Source organism: Simochromis diagramma, unplaced genomic scaffold (assembly GCF_900408965.1).
Source record: "Simochromis diagramma unplaced genomic scaffold, fSimDia1.1 OVJJ01000361.1, whole genome shotgun sequence".
In the NCBI taxonomy this organism is placed as follows: Eukaryota; Metazoa; Chordata; class Actinopteri; order Cichliformes; family Cichlidae; genus Simochromis; species Simochromis diagramma.
Genome location: NW_024386860.1, coordinates 17,746,673 through 17,764,353, shown reverse-complemented (window position 1 = coordinate 17,764,353; position 17,681 = coordinate 17,746,673). Strand labels below are relative to the sequence as shown.

The window sequence follows — 17,681 nt, the reverse complement described above, 5'->3', positions numbered from 1 at the left end:
TCCAGCAGATAAATCAGTGATGCAGTGATGCAGTGAGATGTGATAGAGGTGTCAAGGATAGATGCTTTGACGGCAGGAAGGTAATTTGTCTTGGCTACATCAATGTTTCGCACCTGCAGGCCAAGCCTACCAACCAACCAACACAAAGCAGCAACAACTGCAGTTCCCCGAGTGGCCACTTGAGGCTGGCTCCAAAAGCTCTAGTATTTCATTGGTCTGTTACTTTGCACTCACTGTCAGCTATCAAGTGTGTTTGCATTGCATGCATACAGTTTCTGGATGCAGCTTGCTAACTAAGTAAGCTAGCATTAGCTGGTTGCACCCTGCCAAATCACTAAAGCTGACATTTCAAAACCCAAGTCCACAAAACAATAGATGACATCACGGTGGCTGCATTTCTTCTTTTATGCACAGTTTCTTGCTTCACTCAGTATGATGGGCTTTGTTTATACACAGCTTGTGACTGAAGGACTTAATCCACACTTTGTCCGATAGTAAGCAGGTAACCTGTGGATCTTTAAGCTGTACACTCTCATATTCCTGATGAGATTCAAGCTTAAACATGTACAGGCGCATCTGAAAAGTTCCATTTGCATCAACAATGAGTAATTATGTTGCCTGGAAGATTTACAGATTAAGAAGGGCTCATATGCACTTGGTGCTGCCCCTCTGTGGGCTTCCTCACAGCCTTCCAATTAGAAGAAAGTGGGCTGAGTCCCTTAAATGGACAGGGGCTAAAACAAGCTGGTTACGTACAGAGAGTGGCTGCTCTATGAGGACGTGTTTGTTTTTTGTTTTTGGATCCACTTTAATAAAAACCCCACAGTGTCCATCTGTGGAGAGACAAACCAGTGTGAATGCAGACTGAGTCTGACCCACCACGTCAGGACTCGTTACAGGCCTGTAAATTCTCTCTGCTGGGAAGAATTTACTTTTCGGTGAGTGTGTTTGAGGACACACCTCCTCCCTCTGGCTGTCTCTCGCTCTCTCTCTTTCCCTCAGAAAGTTTGTGTCTCTCGTCCAGAATGAACGTGTTGCTCTCCATCTCTCTCTGGCTCGCTCTGGTAGTGCCGTCCTGCCGTGGTAAGTGACCCGCGACCTTTGACCTAAACTAGTTCCAGTGTCTGTGTTGTAAATATCTTCAGTTTAAAGGAGGTTTTAAGAAAGCAGAGCACAGATAAACGAACTAAAATGTAATATTCATGCAGGGAGCCGGCCCCAGCTTTAACTGCTGACAGGTGTGTTGCTTTATTTCAGGTACAGGTTACCAGGCTGTAAAAAGCCTCCTGCAGCTCTTACATGTCCTTACCTGTCACTGTGTGCATTTGTGATGGTGTCAAAGATTAAAGACCAGCTCTTGGGTCAAAATAACCACATCAGCGTTTAGTTAATAATAAAGGAAAATCAGGTCATTTCAAAGATCCGCCCACTTTAGTTGATTTGGTACATTCTTCAGGTTAAGAGTAAAGTTGTGTCTCTGCCACCATGTTGTGGGTTATTTTCCAGGACATGTAGTGATGACAGCTTTATCGCTGTACATAACCCTAACCACACCCCTCCTGATATGACATCACCTCTCCTAACACTTTATTATCATCATTTTGTTGAAGAATTAAACATTCAAGTTAAAAAATTACATTTGAATTAAAAGTAACTTTATTTATGTAACTTTGTCTTATTATTAAAAATAAAATGATATGAATGTTGCAAAGGTGTTAAAAAAGAGGGTGGATGAGTTTGGGGCTATGTGATGAAGCTCTTATCAGACCTGTTTGCTTTCATGGTCGCGTCTTCGCCTGAGTGAAGGTTGCTGAGTGTGTGGTCCCTCAGGCGTGTTGGGACTTTTACTGTGTTGCTCCTCGGGTTGATAGTCAGCACGTAACTCGTGTTTTTCAATAGGAAGTGTATTTCATGTCTGCAGCACACATTTTGTCCAACGCCCCACATGTTGCCATGGCAAAGAAGCCATGAAGGAAGCGCTTTCTGATTGGTGGTGTCATCAGTAGAGTGTGTTAGGACCTTTTCTTCCACCACACTCATTTTGACAGTAGTTAGTCTGTTTTCGGATTATAATCAGACATGAGAAATTCACGTCATGGAACAAATCTTTATTTTCTCATGAAGTGGATTTTCAAACAAACAAACAAACAAATAAATAAATAAATCTCAGCATAATTTTGTCTTCTTGTCATAAGTTAGATGTCTCCTGAGGGTCGTTATTAGCTGCATCATTAAACCGATCACTCCTCTAAAAGTCTCCAGTGGTTAGATGGTGAGGCCCAGAGAGCTGAAACTGCTGTGATTCTTCTTTTTGTTCTCTAAACAAGCGTCTGGTCCTTTGGCCTGGCTCCTGTGGATAAAGCAGTGACTCAAAAAGCTCCACACTTAAACACACACGATGTGACAGCAGTCATAGAGCTAAAATGAGCCTTTCCTTTATTTTCCTTTCTAAATTATATTTCATGAATTCCAATCCTACGCATGGCTCAGCCCTGAATCCAGATGATTCTCTTCCACTTGCTTTGTCTCAGCTTCAGGGACTGACCTTGGGCCCAGAACCAGCAGCTCTAACAGTAATGACCCAGAGGAAAAAAATTATTTTAAATGTAGAAAGCGTAAAGTCACAGTGCCAGCAGACTATCCCAGACATCCTGCCTCCTAGCAGAGAATTTTTAGTTTCCCCCGGGGAACCAAAGCCATCTCAGGCCAGACAGGATCTGCAGTCTCTCCAGCGACTTCTGATTCTACTGAAATCTTCTATGAGAAAATATTCAGGGCAAAAAGCACCCAGGAGGCTTCCTGATCTCAAATGACTGCTTGGGACTCAAAGAAGCTGCTTCTCCACGCCAACCTCCCTTTGCAGGTCCTCACCTCATCTCTAAGGGGTTTCCACACAGGGGTAGTTGCAGTAATTTGAGAAGGTGGAATATCAGCTTTGGTGCACGTGGTGTGACTGTCAGTGGGTACTGCTGTTGACTGATGACTTAACAACTTAAACAGCCTGAACTGTCCCAATGATTAGCTGGAAAGTGGTACACTCCAAGCATGTTCTTTTAAATATGGTCATAGCTTCAGGATGAGCCTGACCTCTGCACAAGGGAAGCTCATGTTAGCCACTCATGTGTGACTTCATTTTTTCAGTCCCTCCCAAAGCTCATGAGGGTTCGTGCACACACTGATCTGCAAATGGAAAGTTGAACTCTATCTCTGCAGCAATCCGCCGCTCCGTCTCATACAGTACCCGGCTTCCTGTCAGTTGTGAAAACATCCATAGATATTTGAACTGCCCGTCAAACCTGTACGGAGAAATCTTCTGTATGTGCACCAAACAAAATCTTTTAAAATATGTTTTCAATCTTTGTTTTAAATTAATTTCTTAGCACATTTTTTGATCTCTTAGATCAGCGGTCTCCAACCTTTCAAAATAAGACACACAACTACAACATGGGAAAAGGCCCAGGGAAACCGAGCTAACGATAAAACCCCCGAAAACCATAAATTTCTCTCGTGGCCCGGTACCAAACGACCCAGTTTAATAATATTAAGAAGAAGCTGAACATTAAATTCAAGTATAGATATTTGAACACAGAGACACATAAATAGACATACAATCAATCAAACAACATTGATTCCAACATCCCACATTCTGCTTTTAAATCAGAGAGAGGGACAGTACTACTGTACAATATGAAGCGCCCTGAGGCGACTTTTGTTGTGATTTGGCGCTATATAAATAAAACTGAACTGAAGTTAGGAGACCCTGGTTATACAACTGAAGGGGCCATCTGCAGTGACAGAAGCAGGCGCCTGTCAGTTTAGAACTGTATGTGTTTCACTGCAAACCAGTGAAGGGATGCAAGAATAAGATAAATATGTGAGCACTGGCTAGTTTTAGTTAGCAGCCGGGCTGCTGGATGCTGCACCAATTAGAGACCACCTGTGGAGGATGAGTCACAGGAACACTGACAGTAAGTTCCAGGTTTGATTTTTGCAATTTTTCGGAGGTGAAGGCAAAAAGACTGAATGAGTTTGAGATGTAAGATGCAAAATTCAGATGTAATTCTTCCTTTTTGTTCTTTAAATAAGCGTCTGTTACCAAAGATGACAACGGGGTTCTTAGCAGGTCTGCAAATGTTGATTCGGTTCATCTGGACGTCGCGATTTCAGTGGGAGAACCATCTGTCACTCATTCAAGTGACGTCCAGATGAACAGAATCAACTTTTGGAGATTTACTTACCTGGATAATTGAGAACGTTGTTACTGCCGAGGAGGGCGATGTACCGACGGACTTTGTTAGAGAAGCTGAAACTGAAGCTGGAACTGAGGTGGAGGACATTTGAATACATACAGTACAGTATCTACATCAGTGAGGCAGGAGAGGCCGTCGAGTATCATCTGCATAGCAGTGTTTGTTGATGTTAGTCAATGGCGTGACTGGTAATTTGTTTTCTAACACTCCACTGTGGACTTTGTAGCGTTGGTTCACATTATAGACAACAGGCATGATGAGTGCCACCATGCTTTGCTGGACCATCTATAATCAGCACACTGCCACAGCAACACAGGCCTTTCTGGATCAGGAGCATACACTCACACACCAGTGGTCAGTATTTAAACCTGATACATCTCCTATTAAACATGCCTGAGACTCACTGGGTTGATGCGATATGAGATTCAGCCACAGCCCATTACCATCACACACCTATAGGCTGCACTCATCCAGAAATGGAGAGCGATTCCTCGAAAGCGAACCATGCTGTCCACGTGCAGGAGGGTGACTGCCTGCAGTACATCTGGAGGAGGCCATACCTTGTTTTAAACATGTTATATCTCCACATATAAGTATCTGACTAGTATACTGTGTCTAAGACAAACAAGTAAAAGAAAAAAATTAGCTAAAACTTAAAACTAATGAATGGATCCAGGATATGATTAACTTAGCTTAGCCTTGAGGGTAAAGATGGGAAAAGCTTTATCTGGGTTTCATCTGAACCTTTTCGATGTCTCCATTAGTTTAGTGTTTTCAGATAATGAAGGGAGTTAGTCGGAGTGCATCCAACTGTAAGCAAGCTGCAGGTTGATTCATTTTTGCCCTCCAGTGAATTTTTTCAAGCTGAATTGTGAAACTTTGTCTCCTGGATGAGATCAGACAGAAAGTCTCTGCTTTCACAGTCTGTCAACGATACCATCAAAACACAAAGATCAAAATGTGTGCAACATGAGTCTCCATGTCCAGTAATACGAACAGATGAGACATTTCATGATCACAAACCAGCAAGCTGTCACAACCAGTGAATTAACAGTAACTTTAGTTGCTTATGACGTAAAAACAAGAGCTGGAGTCTGGCGAACAGATCAAAGCATCAAATAGCACAGAAACAGTTACCAACACATTTGCTTTGTTACAACATGTCATGGTGGTAATTCTGTAATCTCCCGCACAGCCTGCAGGGCACCGATGGGTCACACAAACTCCAAACCCCCCCAGTGTGTCTGAGAAGATCAGGTCCAGACTCTCCACCCGTTGCACCAACACCCTGCCACCTTAGCGTGTAGCTAACGCTAAGCCTTCATGTTTTTGTGACCCTAAGCAAGATTTGGTGAATAAACTAAAAGTGAGTCAAATAGACTGATGAGGAGCTGAACACTAGAAGTAATGCACGGACCAGTTTTTCAACATCACTCTGAGACAAGATGTTTATAATTTTGACTTTAAAACATGTGGACATGCAGATCTGCACTTCCACAACTGTGTTAAACACAGTTAGCAAGGGTTTCCTAACCTGCTGGGACCTGCGAGCTGGTGAGGACGGAGATGGGAGATATATCACCTGCTGACAGACCGACATATTCAACGATCTGCAAAGATTGTGGATGCAAGTAGACAAGAATCAGTCAATTTGAAGTCCTGCTTCAAGTTTTTCAAGTTTTAGCCCCCCCGCCCCAAATACGTGACCTTGTTACAGAAATAATTAAAACGTTTAAGTATTTAAAGGCCAACCTCTCAGGTAGAGCAGGGCGATATGACCAAAAATATTTATCACGATATACATTTGAAAATTTGTGATAACGATATAACTGACGATATAATTGACACTAGACAAGATACTTTGCAACTCCACAACTTTCCAAAAAACATGGTAATAACGACGGCCTGCTAGCATGCGCTACCAAAAATAGTGCTTTGTTGTGTATCTGATGGACGAAAGCTAAACCAGTTCCACACCAGTGAAGTTGCAGCATTTTTACAAACCAGTTCTGGTTCATCCGTTTCATTCAACAATCCGCTTTCGCGCTTCTCATTCTCTGTCGCCGGCACGCTTTTTCCGCCATGTGCGTATGAAAACAAAGGCACTGCGCATGCGCGTTTTACCCATATTCTATCGCGATATTTCATTTTCCTATCATTGCCCGACATTACACCGGTATTACCGTGAACGGTATGATATGGCCCAGCCCTACTCTCAGGATTCCTAAAAGAACATTAATGGAGTGAGCTTTGACTTCATTAAGCTGATGGTACATGCTCTTTTGAGTTCCTGAGTTCACTCTGCGGGTCCCGACACGTCTCAGTCCGTATTGTAATCGCCGTGGAGGAGGAGCGTTTGAGTCCTCATTCTTATCTAAACATGCAAGTTCACCGAGGGAGGCGAGTCTCTGAGCCAAGCTGTCAGAATGAGACGAAGCGCTCGTTCATCCAGCGTGCTGCGGCACATTTCCACAGCCTGATGAGGAAATGTCTGTTTTGAACACTTTCACTCTCAGAGTCTCTGCTGTTGCGCTCATGGTGTCAACTGAATTCATTAATTGTCCTACAATAAAAGTGTTTTTCTGTTTTTTCCTGGATAACATTTTGCACCAACTGTTGTTGATATTCAAAATATTACCATGAAAACTAGAAAGCAGGTTTTTTTTCTCAGATTTATTCATTCCAGAACTTTATAAACTACTATTTATTCTTGCAGTTCTTCAGTTTGTCATTTCAGTATCCGTCCCTCCTTTGCTCTCTAACCATTTTATTTTCCAGCTTTCCTCCTGAATGTGTCGATCTTTGGTAAAACCAGTTTACTGGAGGGAAACTGTTTCCCTTAAAGCCATCTTCCAAACCTAAATAACTAGATGACGGTTCTTCCTAATACATCCTAGAATTTTATATCTATTATAAAATATTATAAAAATAAATTCTGGACAAAATTGTCCTTCTTAGTTTAGAGACTAAATATAAATGGAAATGTCTCTGTAATTCCCATAAGGTTAAAGAAAAAGGCTAAATTGTAGTTCTTAATGTTTCGGTCTTGTATTATGAACACAGAGAAGTGAACATGAAGGGAATATAATATTTGCTTTGTTGATGATCGTTTCTTTCATGATCAGGTCTTTAAAAATGTGCGTAACAGACGGTTAAACCAGAAGTGGCCGATTGTTCTGGTAAACGCGGTCTAAAAATACAACCACAGGAAGGTGATCACATTACCGCCAAGTCCCCCGAGTCTAACCCCGAGTGTGTAATCGGAGTGCAGTCTCAGCTGCAAATCATTAACTCTCAAGTGATTTTTAGTCACCGTCTCATTGGTATATGAGCAGGACTGTCGGTACTCACATCCACTTAAATGTAGATATTAGATAACAAAACAAAGAGAGAAAATGAGAGAGGGGATTTTGGTAAACCTCAGTTTTTTTTCTTTTATACAGGAGTTTTGAAGTCCCCGCTCTCAGTCACTTAGATTTTCTTTTCATAATAAAATGAGGATGTGTGTCTGCAACAGAGAAAAGCTTCATCACATCCAACACGCGATTACACCCTCAGCATCTCCAGCATGAACTGCTGACACAAAGCAGGATAAATCCATGCTTCCTGCCACGGTGTGTCTGTGAAGCAGACTCATAAGCAGACGCAGAAGAGAAGAAACTAAGTATAACAAAAAGCGAGCAGTTTATTAGGCTGAATGCATGAACACGAAACAAGGCAGGGCAGGCAGGGGCATACCCAAGCATGAAAACTAGAACATGAAACTAAACAAGTACATGCAAACTTTAGCGTGAAATAAGAGACTGAGGACTTAAATACACAGGAGAGAATGAGGGAAGTGGAAACACCTGGGAAACACAGCTGGCACCAATGAACATGACACCACACGGGAGCAAAACTAAAGACACTGAACGTGGAAACAAGAGACTTTCAAAATAAAACAGGAAGCATGGCGAGACATGAATTGGGACTCGTGCCATTGTCTGAAATACTGAGACCAGCCTGTCTGACACCAACAACCACAGTTTGAACTTCAGCAGCTCATCCGGACCACGCGTTTTATGCTAACATTTCACTTATTTGATGCTACGTTTTACACACTGAAAAAAAAAAAAGACTCTTTCCCTTAAATCCATCTTTCAACACGTTGTTGTTTCTTCTTTATTTCCCTCCACAGGAAATACAGGAAGTCTTCAAGATGATAACTACACGCCAACACCGACGCCTGAATATGACGACTATGACTACAATGCCACCTTTGACTACTACTACGGTAACAGCACAGGAGCCACACAGCATAGCGACTGTTAGCAACAGAAGTAGCACTTTGCAGTACTGACAGCCCTATCTGTGCTTCCTGTGTCTGTGTTCTTAGTGACCATGGCTCATAACGCCACAAACAGCGCAGAGGACAATGAAGTCTCCGCTACCATGATCATCCCAAATAAGGTTTCCGACAATAAAGTGTATAATCCCAGTAATACGGTGAGAAATTACATTTTTATTTGTTCCTTCCTTGGTGTTCACATGTTTTGGGAAAGGACAGAATCATAGTATTTCATTTAAATCAATGTTCACAATGAAACATAACCTGAAACGTACAATCACTGTGAGTCTCAGGCTTCAGAAACACTCAGTTTCACACAGATCTTTTTCAGATCCTCCTACTATGGAGAACCAGTCTCGTTATATGGTCATGTCAAGCACAGAAGCCACACTAAGAGTAGTTTAAATCTTTTGTTTATGAGAGGATGAACTGAGCTGCAAAAGAATAATAAGGATTATTGTGAACAGTGAATCTGGCCAAGAATAAAAAGATGGAAATTAGAACAATGGACGCCCCTGTTTTAAGCAGCTGGTTCTGTCTGTCCTCTCTGTCCAATGTTCACATTTTGGACAGAGAGGACAGATGGTTTGAAAGAGGAGTGAAAGAAGCATCTATGTCCACTGTGAGCGACCATCTTTGAACAGAGGCGGTGGTTTACGACACCAACTGTCTGCCATCTATAATCCAGTTTTGAGTTCCCTCCCCAGACGCCTTAACGCCCACTCACATCCTGGGCCACCTGACCTCAGGAAATCACATGATAGGGTGGAGCCAGGTTTCACAATGAGCTCACCCGAAACTCTGGCTGATTGTGACCCACACCCATTTTCACACCTTGGCTCATGTGATTAAGTAGAGGATCATCAGGGGGTCCTTTTGTCCCTCTTTGGGGGTAAACTCCCACTAGGTTTATATCTGGGACTCTCCACCATTTGACCTTAGAACTGAAGAAGCTTCTCGGATGAGAGGTGAAACGTCTTCAAGCAACTTAAAGAAGTCCAGACGCTTTTCTTTCCAAGCTCCTTAGACTATCTGCCTGCAATTCTCTTCACGCTTCACCACGAGGGGTCAGCAATGAGTCTTTTTAAACACTGTTTTTATTTCTCTGTATAAACTGCAGACAAACGTTGCTCAGCTGGCTGTTGGTCGGAGGACAAGTTTAAAGTTTTAAAAGATTGTTTTTTACAGTTAATATTTTAAATACACGCACTTTACAGTCGAGACAGTCGTTGCAGAAAAGGCTGAATTCATTTCATAAAGTGCTTTTAAATCTAAACTAAGAATCCTTGAGGCCAAGTCAATAACATGCAACTGTTTCAGTTAGATTGACTGTCATTTTAACTGAATTTTTAAATTTTTGTTTGATTTTTATTTTATTATTTTATTTTCCATTTATTTTTGCATGTGTGTTGTTGCTGCCTGTGTTTAATTGAGTGATTTCTATAACTGTGAGACACAGAAACAAAAGAGGTTTTTAATCTCAATGGGATCTTCCTGGTTAAATAAAAGTTTAAAAAAAAAAAAAAGTAAGTAAGTAAAATTTATTTATATAGCGCTTTTCACAAATTTCACAAAAGTGCTTCACAATACAGAGAATGAAAAAAAGAATGAAAATACAACAAATAACAAAAGAATAAATATTTTAAAAATGTGTCTGTGTCACAAACTTCAAATATAAATATGTGTGACCTCTGTGTGACCTCTGTGTGACCTCTCTCAGGTCTCGAGGACTGGTCAGCCGATTCTGGTCCTCACACTAGGATTGGCCGTCCTTCATCTTTGGAACTGATTGCCGGAGGAAAGAACCGCCGGCCACCAGGTGAGAACAGAGACTCATCACGATGATGGCAGAACACAGCAGATAGACACTGAGATAAAAATGTCACATAAAAAGCAGAAAATATTAACTGGTTTTTAACTGACTCAATATTTCATCTTTTTAATGTATTACTCAATATTATTTTCTTATATTAATTATGTTTTCTTGTTTAGTTTATTATTGGTTCGGTATTCATCTAGGAGTTTGATGGTTTTGACACCAAAACAAACTTCCTGTTGTCTTTAAAACTGCTGTGAGCAGTCTTTCCTTTCAGCATCTCCCTCTGCCCTTTTAAATAGCCTTTAGTGGTTTGAATATGTGGATGCATGGTAATAAAAAGAGCCAGAAGTTACAACAATCCTCTAAAGTTACATGAAATTGTGGGAAATTGTGGTAGCATGTAAGAAACCTGTGGGCCACCTGGCCCTGTGGACTGTACACGTGACTCCACGGGTTGAATGGTTTTTCTCTTTAAGGTCAAACATAATGAACATGTTCTGTTTTCATTCCAGGCCGCTGAGGGCACACAGGACCAGACAGCGGGACACTTCCTGATGGTCATTAGTGTCATCGATGACCTCACTAATGATCGATCATCAACTACCTGCCCACAGCACTTCCTGTTTGTTTATATGGATTCTTGCAGCAGGTTTTTTTTTTTTTTTTTATCTGAGCATCTCTGCAGTTTTGTATTATTTGGATGTTTAAGTTCTGCTTGTGTAATAAAATATTTGTATTTGTCTTTGTCTGAGGTTAATGATCAAACAGCAGAGGCAGTGTAAAATTACTAAGAGAAAAAAAATCAGAACGTGAAGGTTTAGAGTGAGAGCTGCTGGGATGTAAGGTTGGAGACAGTGGCACCAACACAAAGACGAAGCAGGATGGATAAAGAAGGAGGAGGAAACCAGCCCAGTGAAGGAACAGTGGGCTGGGAGGTCAGTTCCCTAATCATAATTATGCAAATTCTCATGACCATTGATCAACAACCACTGACCAATGGCCATGAGTACCATTGACCTCCCAGCCCATTGTTCCCTCAGTGGGCTGGTTTCAGTCAATATGCAAATGTCCTGTTTATAAGATTGAGACCTGCAGTCAGCTGAGACTGAAGACGTCACCTGGATGATGACGAAACATTTCTCCCACAAAACGCTACGTCCAGATGAACAGAATCAACTTTTGGAGATTTACTTACCTGGATGATTGAGATGCATTAAGACGAATCACTTTGTGGTCTGTGAGGTGCAGCAGTGCCCCCTTTTGGCTGTAAACGGGAACTACAGTCCACTCAGAGAAGCTTTGCCATGATGAGAGTCGAATAGCTGCTTCACCTGCAGCTCAAAGGTTTGCACTTTTATTTCTCTGCACGGCAGAACATCCAGTGATGCTCCAAACAGCTTCTTCAGGGAATATTGCAGATGTTAAGTTGAGAGGAGCTCACAAACTCAACATCTGTCCAAAATGAGAACAGGTTCAACTGGAACACTGCCTACAACACACATCCACACCTGTATTCATGCAGTTGGTTTGGTTGGTTCTTTGTTTTGTTTTTGGGTTTTTTGGTAAATATGCAGATGTTTTATTGATATTCAGAAATGCTCATTTAAATATTTTTGGGTCCAAAATCTTTTTCTTTATAAATGTTGCACTGCCTGTTTTCCACATTTAAACAGAATTCCTGTCACGGCGAGTGAGAAGAGCCGCGTGGAAAAGGTAAAGGAGGATCCAAACGCAGGCAGCTGTGAAGGTGATTTATTGAACATGAAGTATAGATAGGCAAACGGCAAAACGGAGAACTAAACTATACTGGGACAACTAAACTACTGAGCATGAACAAGAACACCAACCTGGACATAAAGGAAGGAAGGATGACGATGACAGCAGGGAACACACGAATGAAACGTGGTGGATACACAGACAGACCAGCAACTACAACGACAGAAGACGCGACTTAAATACACACAGAGAAACACAGGGAGATCACGCACAGGTGGGGACACAGCTGGGAGTAATCAACAAGACGAGACAAGTTGTAAAACTGAACACACTCACATGAGATGCAGACCTTCACAATAAAACAGGAAACAAGAGATCACTACACGAGGACGCAGACAGGACACAGAACTAAACTCACACAAAACCTGCGAACAAAAACCCTAAACCAGGATCACAGTAATATAATACATCACAAATAATCAAAACACCAGACAACCCCAAAACACTCCAACATAAGGAACTCAAAATACTGGGTTGAAACTGACCCAGAACCGTAACGATTCCAGGTGTGACTTTGCTCTATGGAGCAAGTTTAATGTGTTTATTTTTATGTTATTGGAGTAAATGAAGCAGCGTCTGTAACAGTGAAACAGGCTGTCACTGACTCTGCACTTCGTGTAAGTGTCACACACAACATCAGGACTGTTCTTCCAAATATTTTCATGATTAAGAAATAAACATAAAAAGAGCTGAATTTGTTTGTAACAGTTCAGTGATTTTTAATTTACATCAGAAAAATAATACTGTGACTTAAACACACACACGCACACATAACAACAACAACTAAAACCAGGGTGGACAAACCAGCCCGTTCTCACTCCCGGGGCGTACTATACCGACGTTTTGTCACGTCCCGTGGCGTTCATGAGGAACGCGAAAGGTGACCTTCCGCAAAAGCGTAAAATGTTGACGATTTCTCACCCAGCGTCAAATATTACGCTTAGGGAGTGAGAACATGTTGGGATAAAGTAACTCACCACAGCAGGACGCCGTGATCAGAGCGAGGCAGAGAGAGATGGTGACGGGGGGGTGGGGTCTTTACCTTATAATGTACAGCACTTTGAGGCGGCTGTTATTGCTGTGATTTGGAGCAACATGAATAAGACTGAACTGAATCAAACGTCCACTTTCTTCTAGGTAAAGAAGTCTTCTTGGAAGCCAGCCGAGGGGCTGCACCCACCTTCTCCTTCTGCTCATGCAGAGTTTCTAAAAAACAAAACAAAACCGGTAAACCTGCTGAGTGACATAATTTCTGCAGACAATTTACCAAAACTATTTGAACATGTCTGAGCTTGAACGATCCAGAGTCTCTGTGGTGCTGAGCTGAGCCTGCTGCAGGAGCTCTGCTGTGTTTTACTCACTTACTCTTAGATGCTCATAACTCTGTACAGAGCTTCTTGCTTGTGGAGTTCTGGCCTCTGGTTGCTCTTTGACCCTTATCCTGTACTTATATTTTATTAATTAAAAGGTGAATATATTTTCTTGGTTAGAAACGTTTGATTTATGGCCGACTTTAATAGAAAATTGTATTTTCTTCATCAAATAAAACAAATATTTCAGTAACGAGTGTCCATGAAGCAGATTTGTACAACAATAAAACATGGTTACAAATTAGCTTCATAAAGTAAAAAACAACAACAACATTTGACGGCTGGAGGAAGTTCAGTTTTCAGAAAATATCACCTGTGAAGAGCAATGATGATTTCTAACATGAGGCTGGACAGACTGACAGCTGTCAGGCTGCTCTTTCCTTTTTCCTACAGTTAAGCTCGCAGTGTTTTTGTTCCTTTCAGTTCTGACGGCCAACACGGACACAGCACGGCGCATCCAACAACTTTCATTTCTGCTTCGTTTGTCACTGCAGGAAAAGAAGACTGGCTGTGGTTTTACGGCCTTTTAAATAACGCTTTAATTTTACTGCTAAGTCTAACATCTGAAGGATGTAGAGCAGAAAGACACTCGATCAAGCTTTCATTCACCTGGGTTTATGCAAAATATTTTAAAAGAAGTTGAGAAGTAAGTGCTGATAATTATTAGGCACGCTAACATAATTCAGGTCAGAGCTGATCCAAAACGCACAAACAATCACTTCACAAATCAAAACGTCAAAGCTTTTATTTTCTCCACGGTTTATTACAGTTTTCATCCCAGATAACAAGCTGATGTCGTTTTTTGTTGCATTTTCACACAGTGTTTCACTGATGACCGTCTTATCATCACTTTGACCTTTGTCGTTGCTCCGCCCACAGTCAGTTCCAGATTTGAAGGACAGCCAATCCCAGCAGAGGCAGCAGTTTCATCTGACCAATCCCTGAAGCCTGAGAGAGGTCACACAGAGGTCAAATAGTTATTTGACTGATGTGACACAAACACATGCAGAAATGTTCTTCTGGCACAAATTTCACGCCATAAACTTTATTGTTTTTATACTGAGTAAACTTAAACTGGCCACTGGCAGCCATGCACGCCCAAACTCAAAGGTTAAAAATGCTGGAATTTTCTGATGACGCTTCTTTTGTGGGTGATGCTGCCAACAGTCATGGATTGTAATGTCATTAAAAACACTGAGGAACACGACTAAACACTGATGGCTGACCTCTGCTTAGCTGTGCTTAGTTTTAGGATTGTTGAAGTCAAAGTTGAAGTAAACTGTCAGAAATTAAAACCTCCTGAATATAAAGTCGGATTTTTTTTTTTTTACTAATTATTTCCAATATTAACATTTGAAGTTTAAAAAATACAAATTTAAGCTCAAACATAAAAAAATCTGGGTTTTCTGATGTTAAACACGCGTACAGTTTGGCTGTGTTTAATTTGATCGTTATTACATGACATACAGTATGTGACAAAACAAGGAAAGGAAGCTTTAAGTTAAATATTGCAAATTTGTCCTTTACCAATACGTCTGAAAAAAAAGATGACTCACCTCGTTCATGAGGCCGAGCTCATTATCTAAAAAGACACAAGAAAGCACAGAAGCTGCTGTGAGTACAGCTCAGAAATACTTGTGTTACTAAACAAAGTGTCTGTGTTGTGCAGGTGCTCTGAAGTTACCGTAGTTACTGTAGTCATACTCAGTGCTATTCTCCGGGTAATCAAACCCTCTTGTATTGTGAGAGCCCGCCTTCTCACTGTTGCCTGGTGATGAAAATCAAATAGAAACAATAAAATGACCTGATGGGACGATGCTATAACCAAAGGCAAGGCAAGTTTATTTGTATAGCACAATTCAACAACAAGGTGATTCAAAGTGCTTTACAGATATATTAGAAACAAAAACAATGATTAAAAATTGATTAAAACAAGCAAACAAACAAACAAACAAACAAACCAGTATATAAAATCAAAACAGATAAAATCAGAACAGTAGATAAAATCAGTAGTTAAAATGTAAGTTTTGAAATTTAAGCTTAAAAGTGTGGATTTGGTGCTTTATTCAAATGCAGCTGAGAACAGGTGAGTCTTCCACCTGGATGTAAATAAACTGAGTGTTTCAGCTGATCTGAGGCTTTCTGGGAGTTTGTTCCAGATATAAGGAGCATAAAAGCTGAATGCAGCTTCTCTGTGTCTGGTTCTGACTCTGGGAACTGATAAAAGACCGGATCCAGATGATCTGAGGGATCTGGAAGGTTCATACCAAAGCACAAACAAGCACAGAAGTTGCCTTCTGAGTGTAGATTTTGACAGTCATGTGCCTCTGAAAGTGTTCTTCGCTCAGTTAGATGTTGTGAAGGAGTTTTGTTAAACAAGGAAATCATTCTGTGGACGTTTGTCAAAGGTGGGAAGGCACTTAAAGAAAGCTCCAGGCGATCCAGGAGAGGAGGACAACTGCTGCCTAAGCAAAAACCTGTAGTGATGCCTTATGTGTCCGGAGTATTGGAACAGCTGAGACGCCTTTTTTCTAAACATCGCGTCTCCGTGGCTTTTAAACCCCAAAACACACTGCGGAAAAATTGCAAACAGAGTAACATAGCTTACGCTGTTAAGCGCCAGGGGGATGTAACATCCTGGACAGGGAGGAACGCTGGTTTGAGGGCGGAGTCAAGGAGGCCATTTACGTGAAAAGGGAAAGACCACCTCTGAATGGAGGAGGGGCCTAAGCGTCCATCTGTCACCATCTTACAATGCTGTGATTGCAGCCATTCCCCAACTCTCTGTGAATGGGACTCATGACCATTGATCAGTAGCTGTTGATCAATGATCAATGGTAACTGATCAGTGGTCACTGGTGATTGATCAGATTGATTAATTACTTTATAGGTCTGTTTCTAATTACAGATAGATTTCAGCTGGTGTCATGTTTCATGTGTTCAATACTTTTTCCCCGTCTCATTTCTCATCATTACACATGACTCACGTACATCTAATGGTTTTATTTCTTTGCTTGTGTGGATTGGTTGTTACCAACATCTGGTGAGAATTTCATGTCAGTAGCACCATTTAGAGTTCAACACTTATTTTACCTGCTGCAATATATATTCATGCGTGTTGTTATGTTGAAGTCTTATTTCAAAAATATTAAATTCATTTTTCATCTCAAAAGTTGACACATGGCAGTTTGGGGCAGCATTCCTCTTTGCAGAACCTCTCGAGTTCTAACAGGTTGGATGGCGAGTATTCCTGCAGGCCAATTTCAGATGCTAACTCACGTTTAAGCCTGGACTCTGAGCACCTCAAGGACATTCACAGACAGGCCTGTGAAGCACTGAATACTTTCTGGATGCACTGTATGACGAGGCTGGATGATTTCACAGTGTTTGCATGTTGTACCCACATAGCTACATCTTAGCTACATCATTTCCTCTTTTCTTCATGTCTGCACTCTAAATCCAAACCCACAGATGCAACGTTTCTGAGGCTTGACTACAAAGAAGAACACTTACTTCCATGAATACACTCATACACACATTTTGCAGTGCAGCTTTTTTTTTTTTTGCAGCTTTTTTGTACAGCCTGCTAAAATATGACTTTTTGTTCAGAAATGTTTTTTTATTTCATGACAACAATTTAGTTTTTATGCAGATAGATTATGCTGTCAATAGATTTTTTGTTTGTTTGTTTGTTGTTGTTTTTTAACAAATTTTATCCTTAATGCCAACGACATGTCAAGTAAAGTAGATCAGCACCTTGAAATGACCTGGTTTTCTACGACATATTTTTAGAGAAAGACGTCAACAACCGTGAGCATCATGGAGCAAGTCGCTTATGCTTTCAGTTCAAGGGCGAGTCCACAAGCGGTTTATAAAGAGATGTCGTGGATTACAGTGTTGTTTAGCAATTTTAGTCTCTAAGCCAAACGAAAAACTCACAATAACTCTTCAACCTGTAACTGAAAGACTGCAACACACTTCTTCATGGATCTCTCGATCAATATCAGACCTTTGAGTGCAAAAGCAGGTTTAGTCTCTTAATTAAAACATATATGTGAAAGGTCATAGGTCACTCACCACAACAGGACAACATGATCAGAGCAAGCCAGAGAGAGACGGAGAGCAACACATTCATCCTG

At 41.2% G+C, this 17,681-nt stretch overlaps 1 long non-coding RNA gene across 1 annotated transcript; it reads right to left on the bottom strand.

Moving 5' to 3' along the window:
• Positions 1 to 10,343: 10,343 nt before the first annotated feature.
• On the bottom strand, positions 10,344 to 12,632 carry LOC120733170. The gene is made up of 3 exons (XR_005695745.1): positions 12,244 to 12,632; positions 11,592 to 11,796; positions 10,344 to 10,445 (listed from the first exon to the last, which is right to left on the bottom strand). It is a non-coding gene; the product is annotated as an uncharacterized LOC120733170 (long non-coding RNA).
• Between the last annotated feature and the right edge of the window lie 5,049 nt (positions 12,633 to 17,681).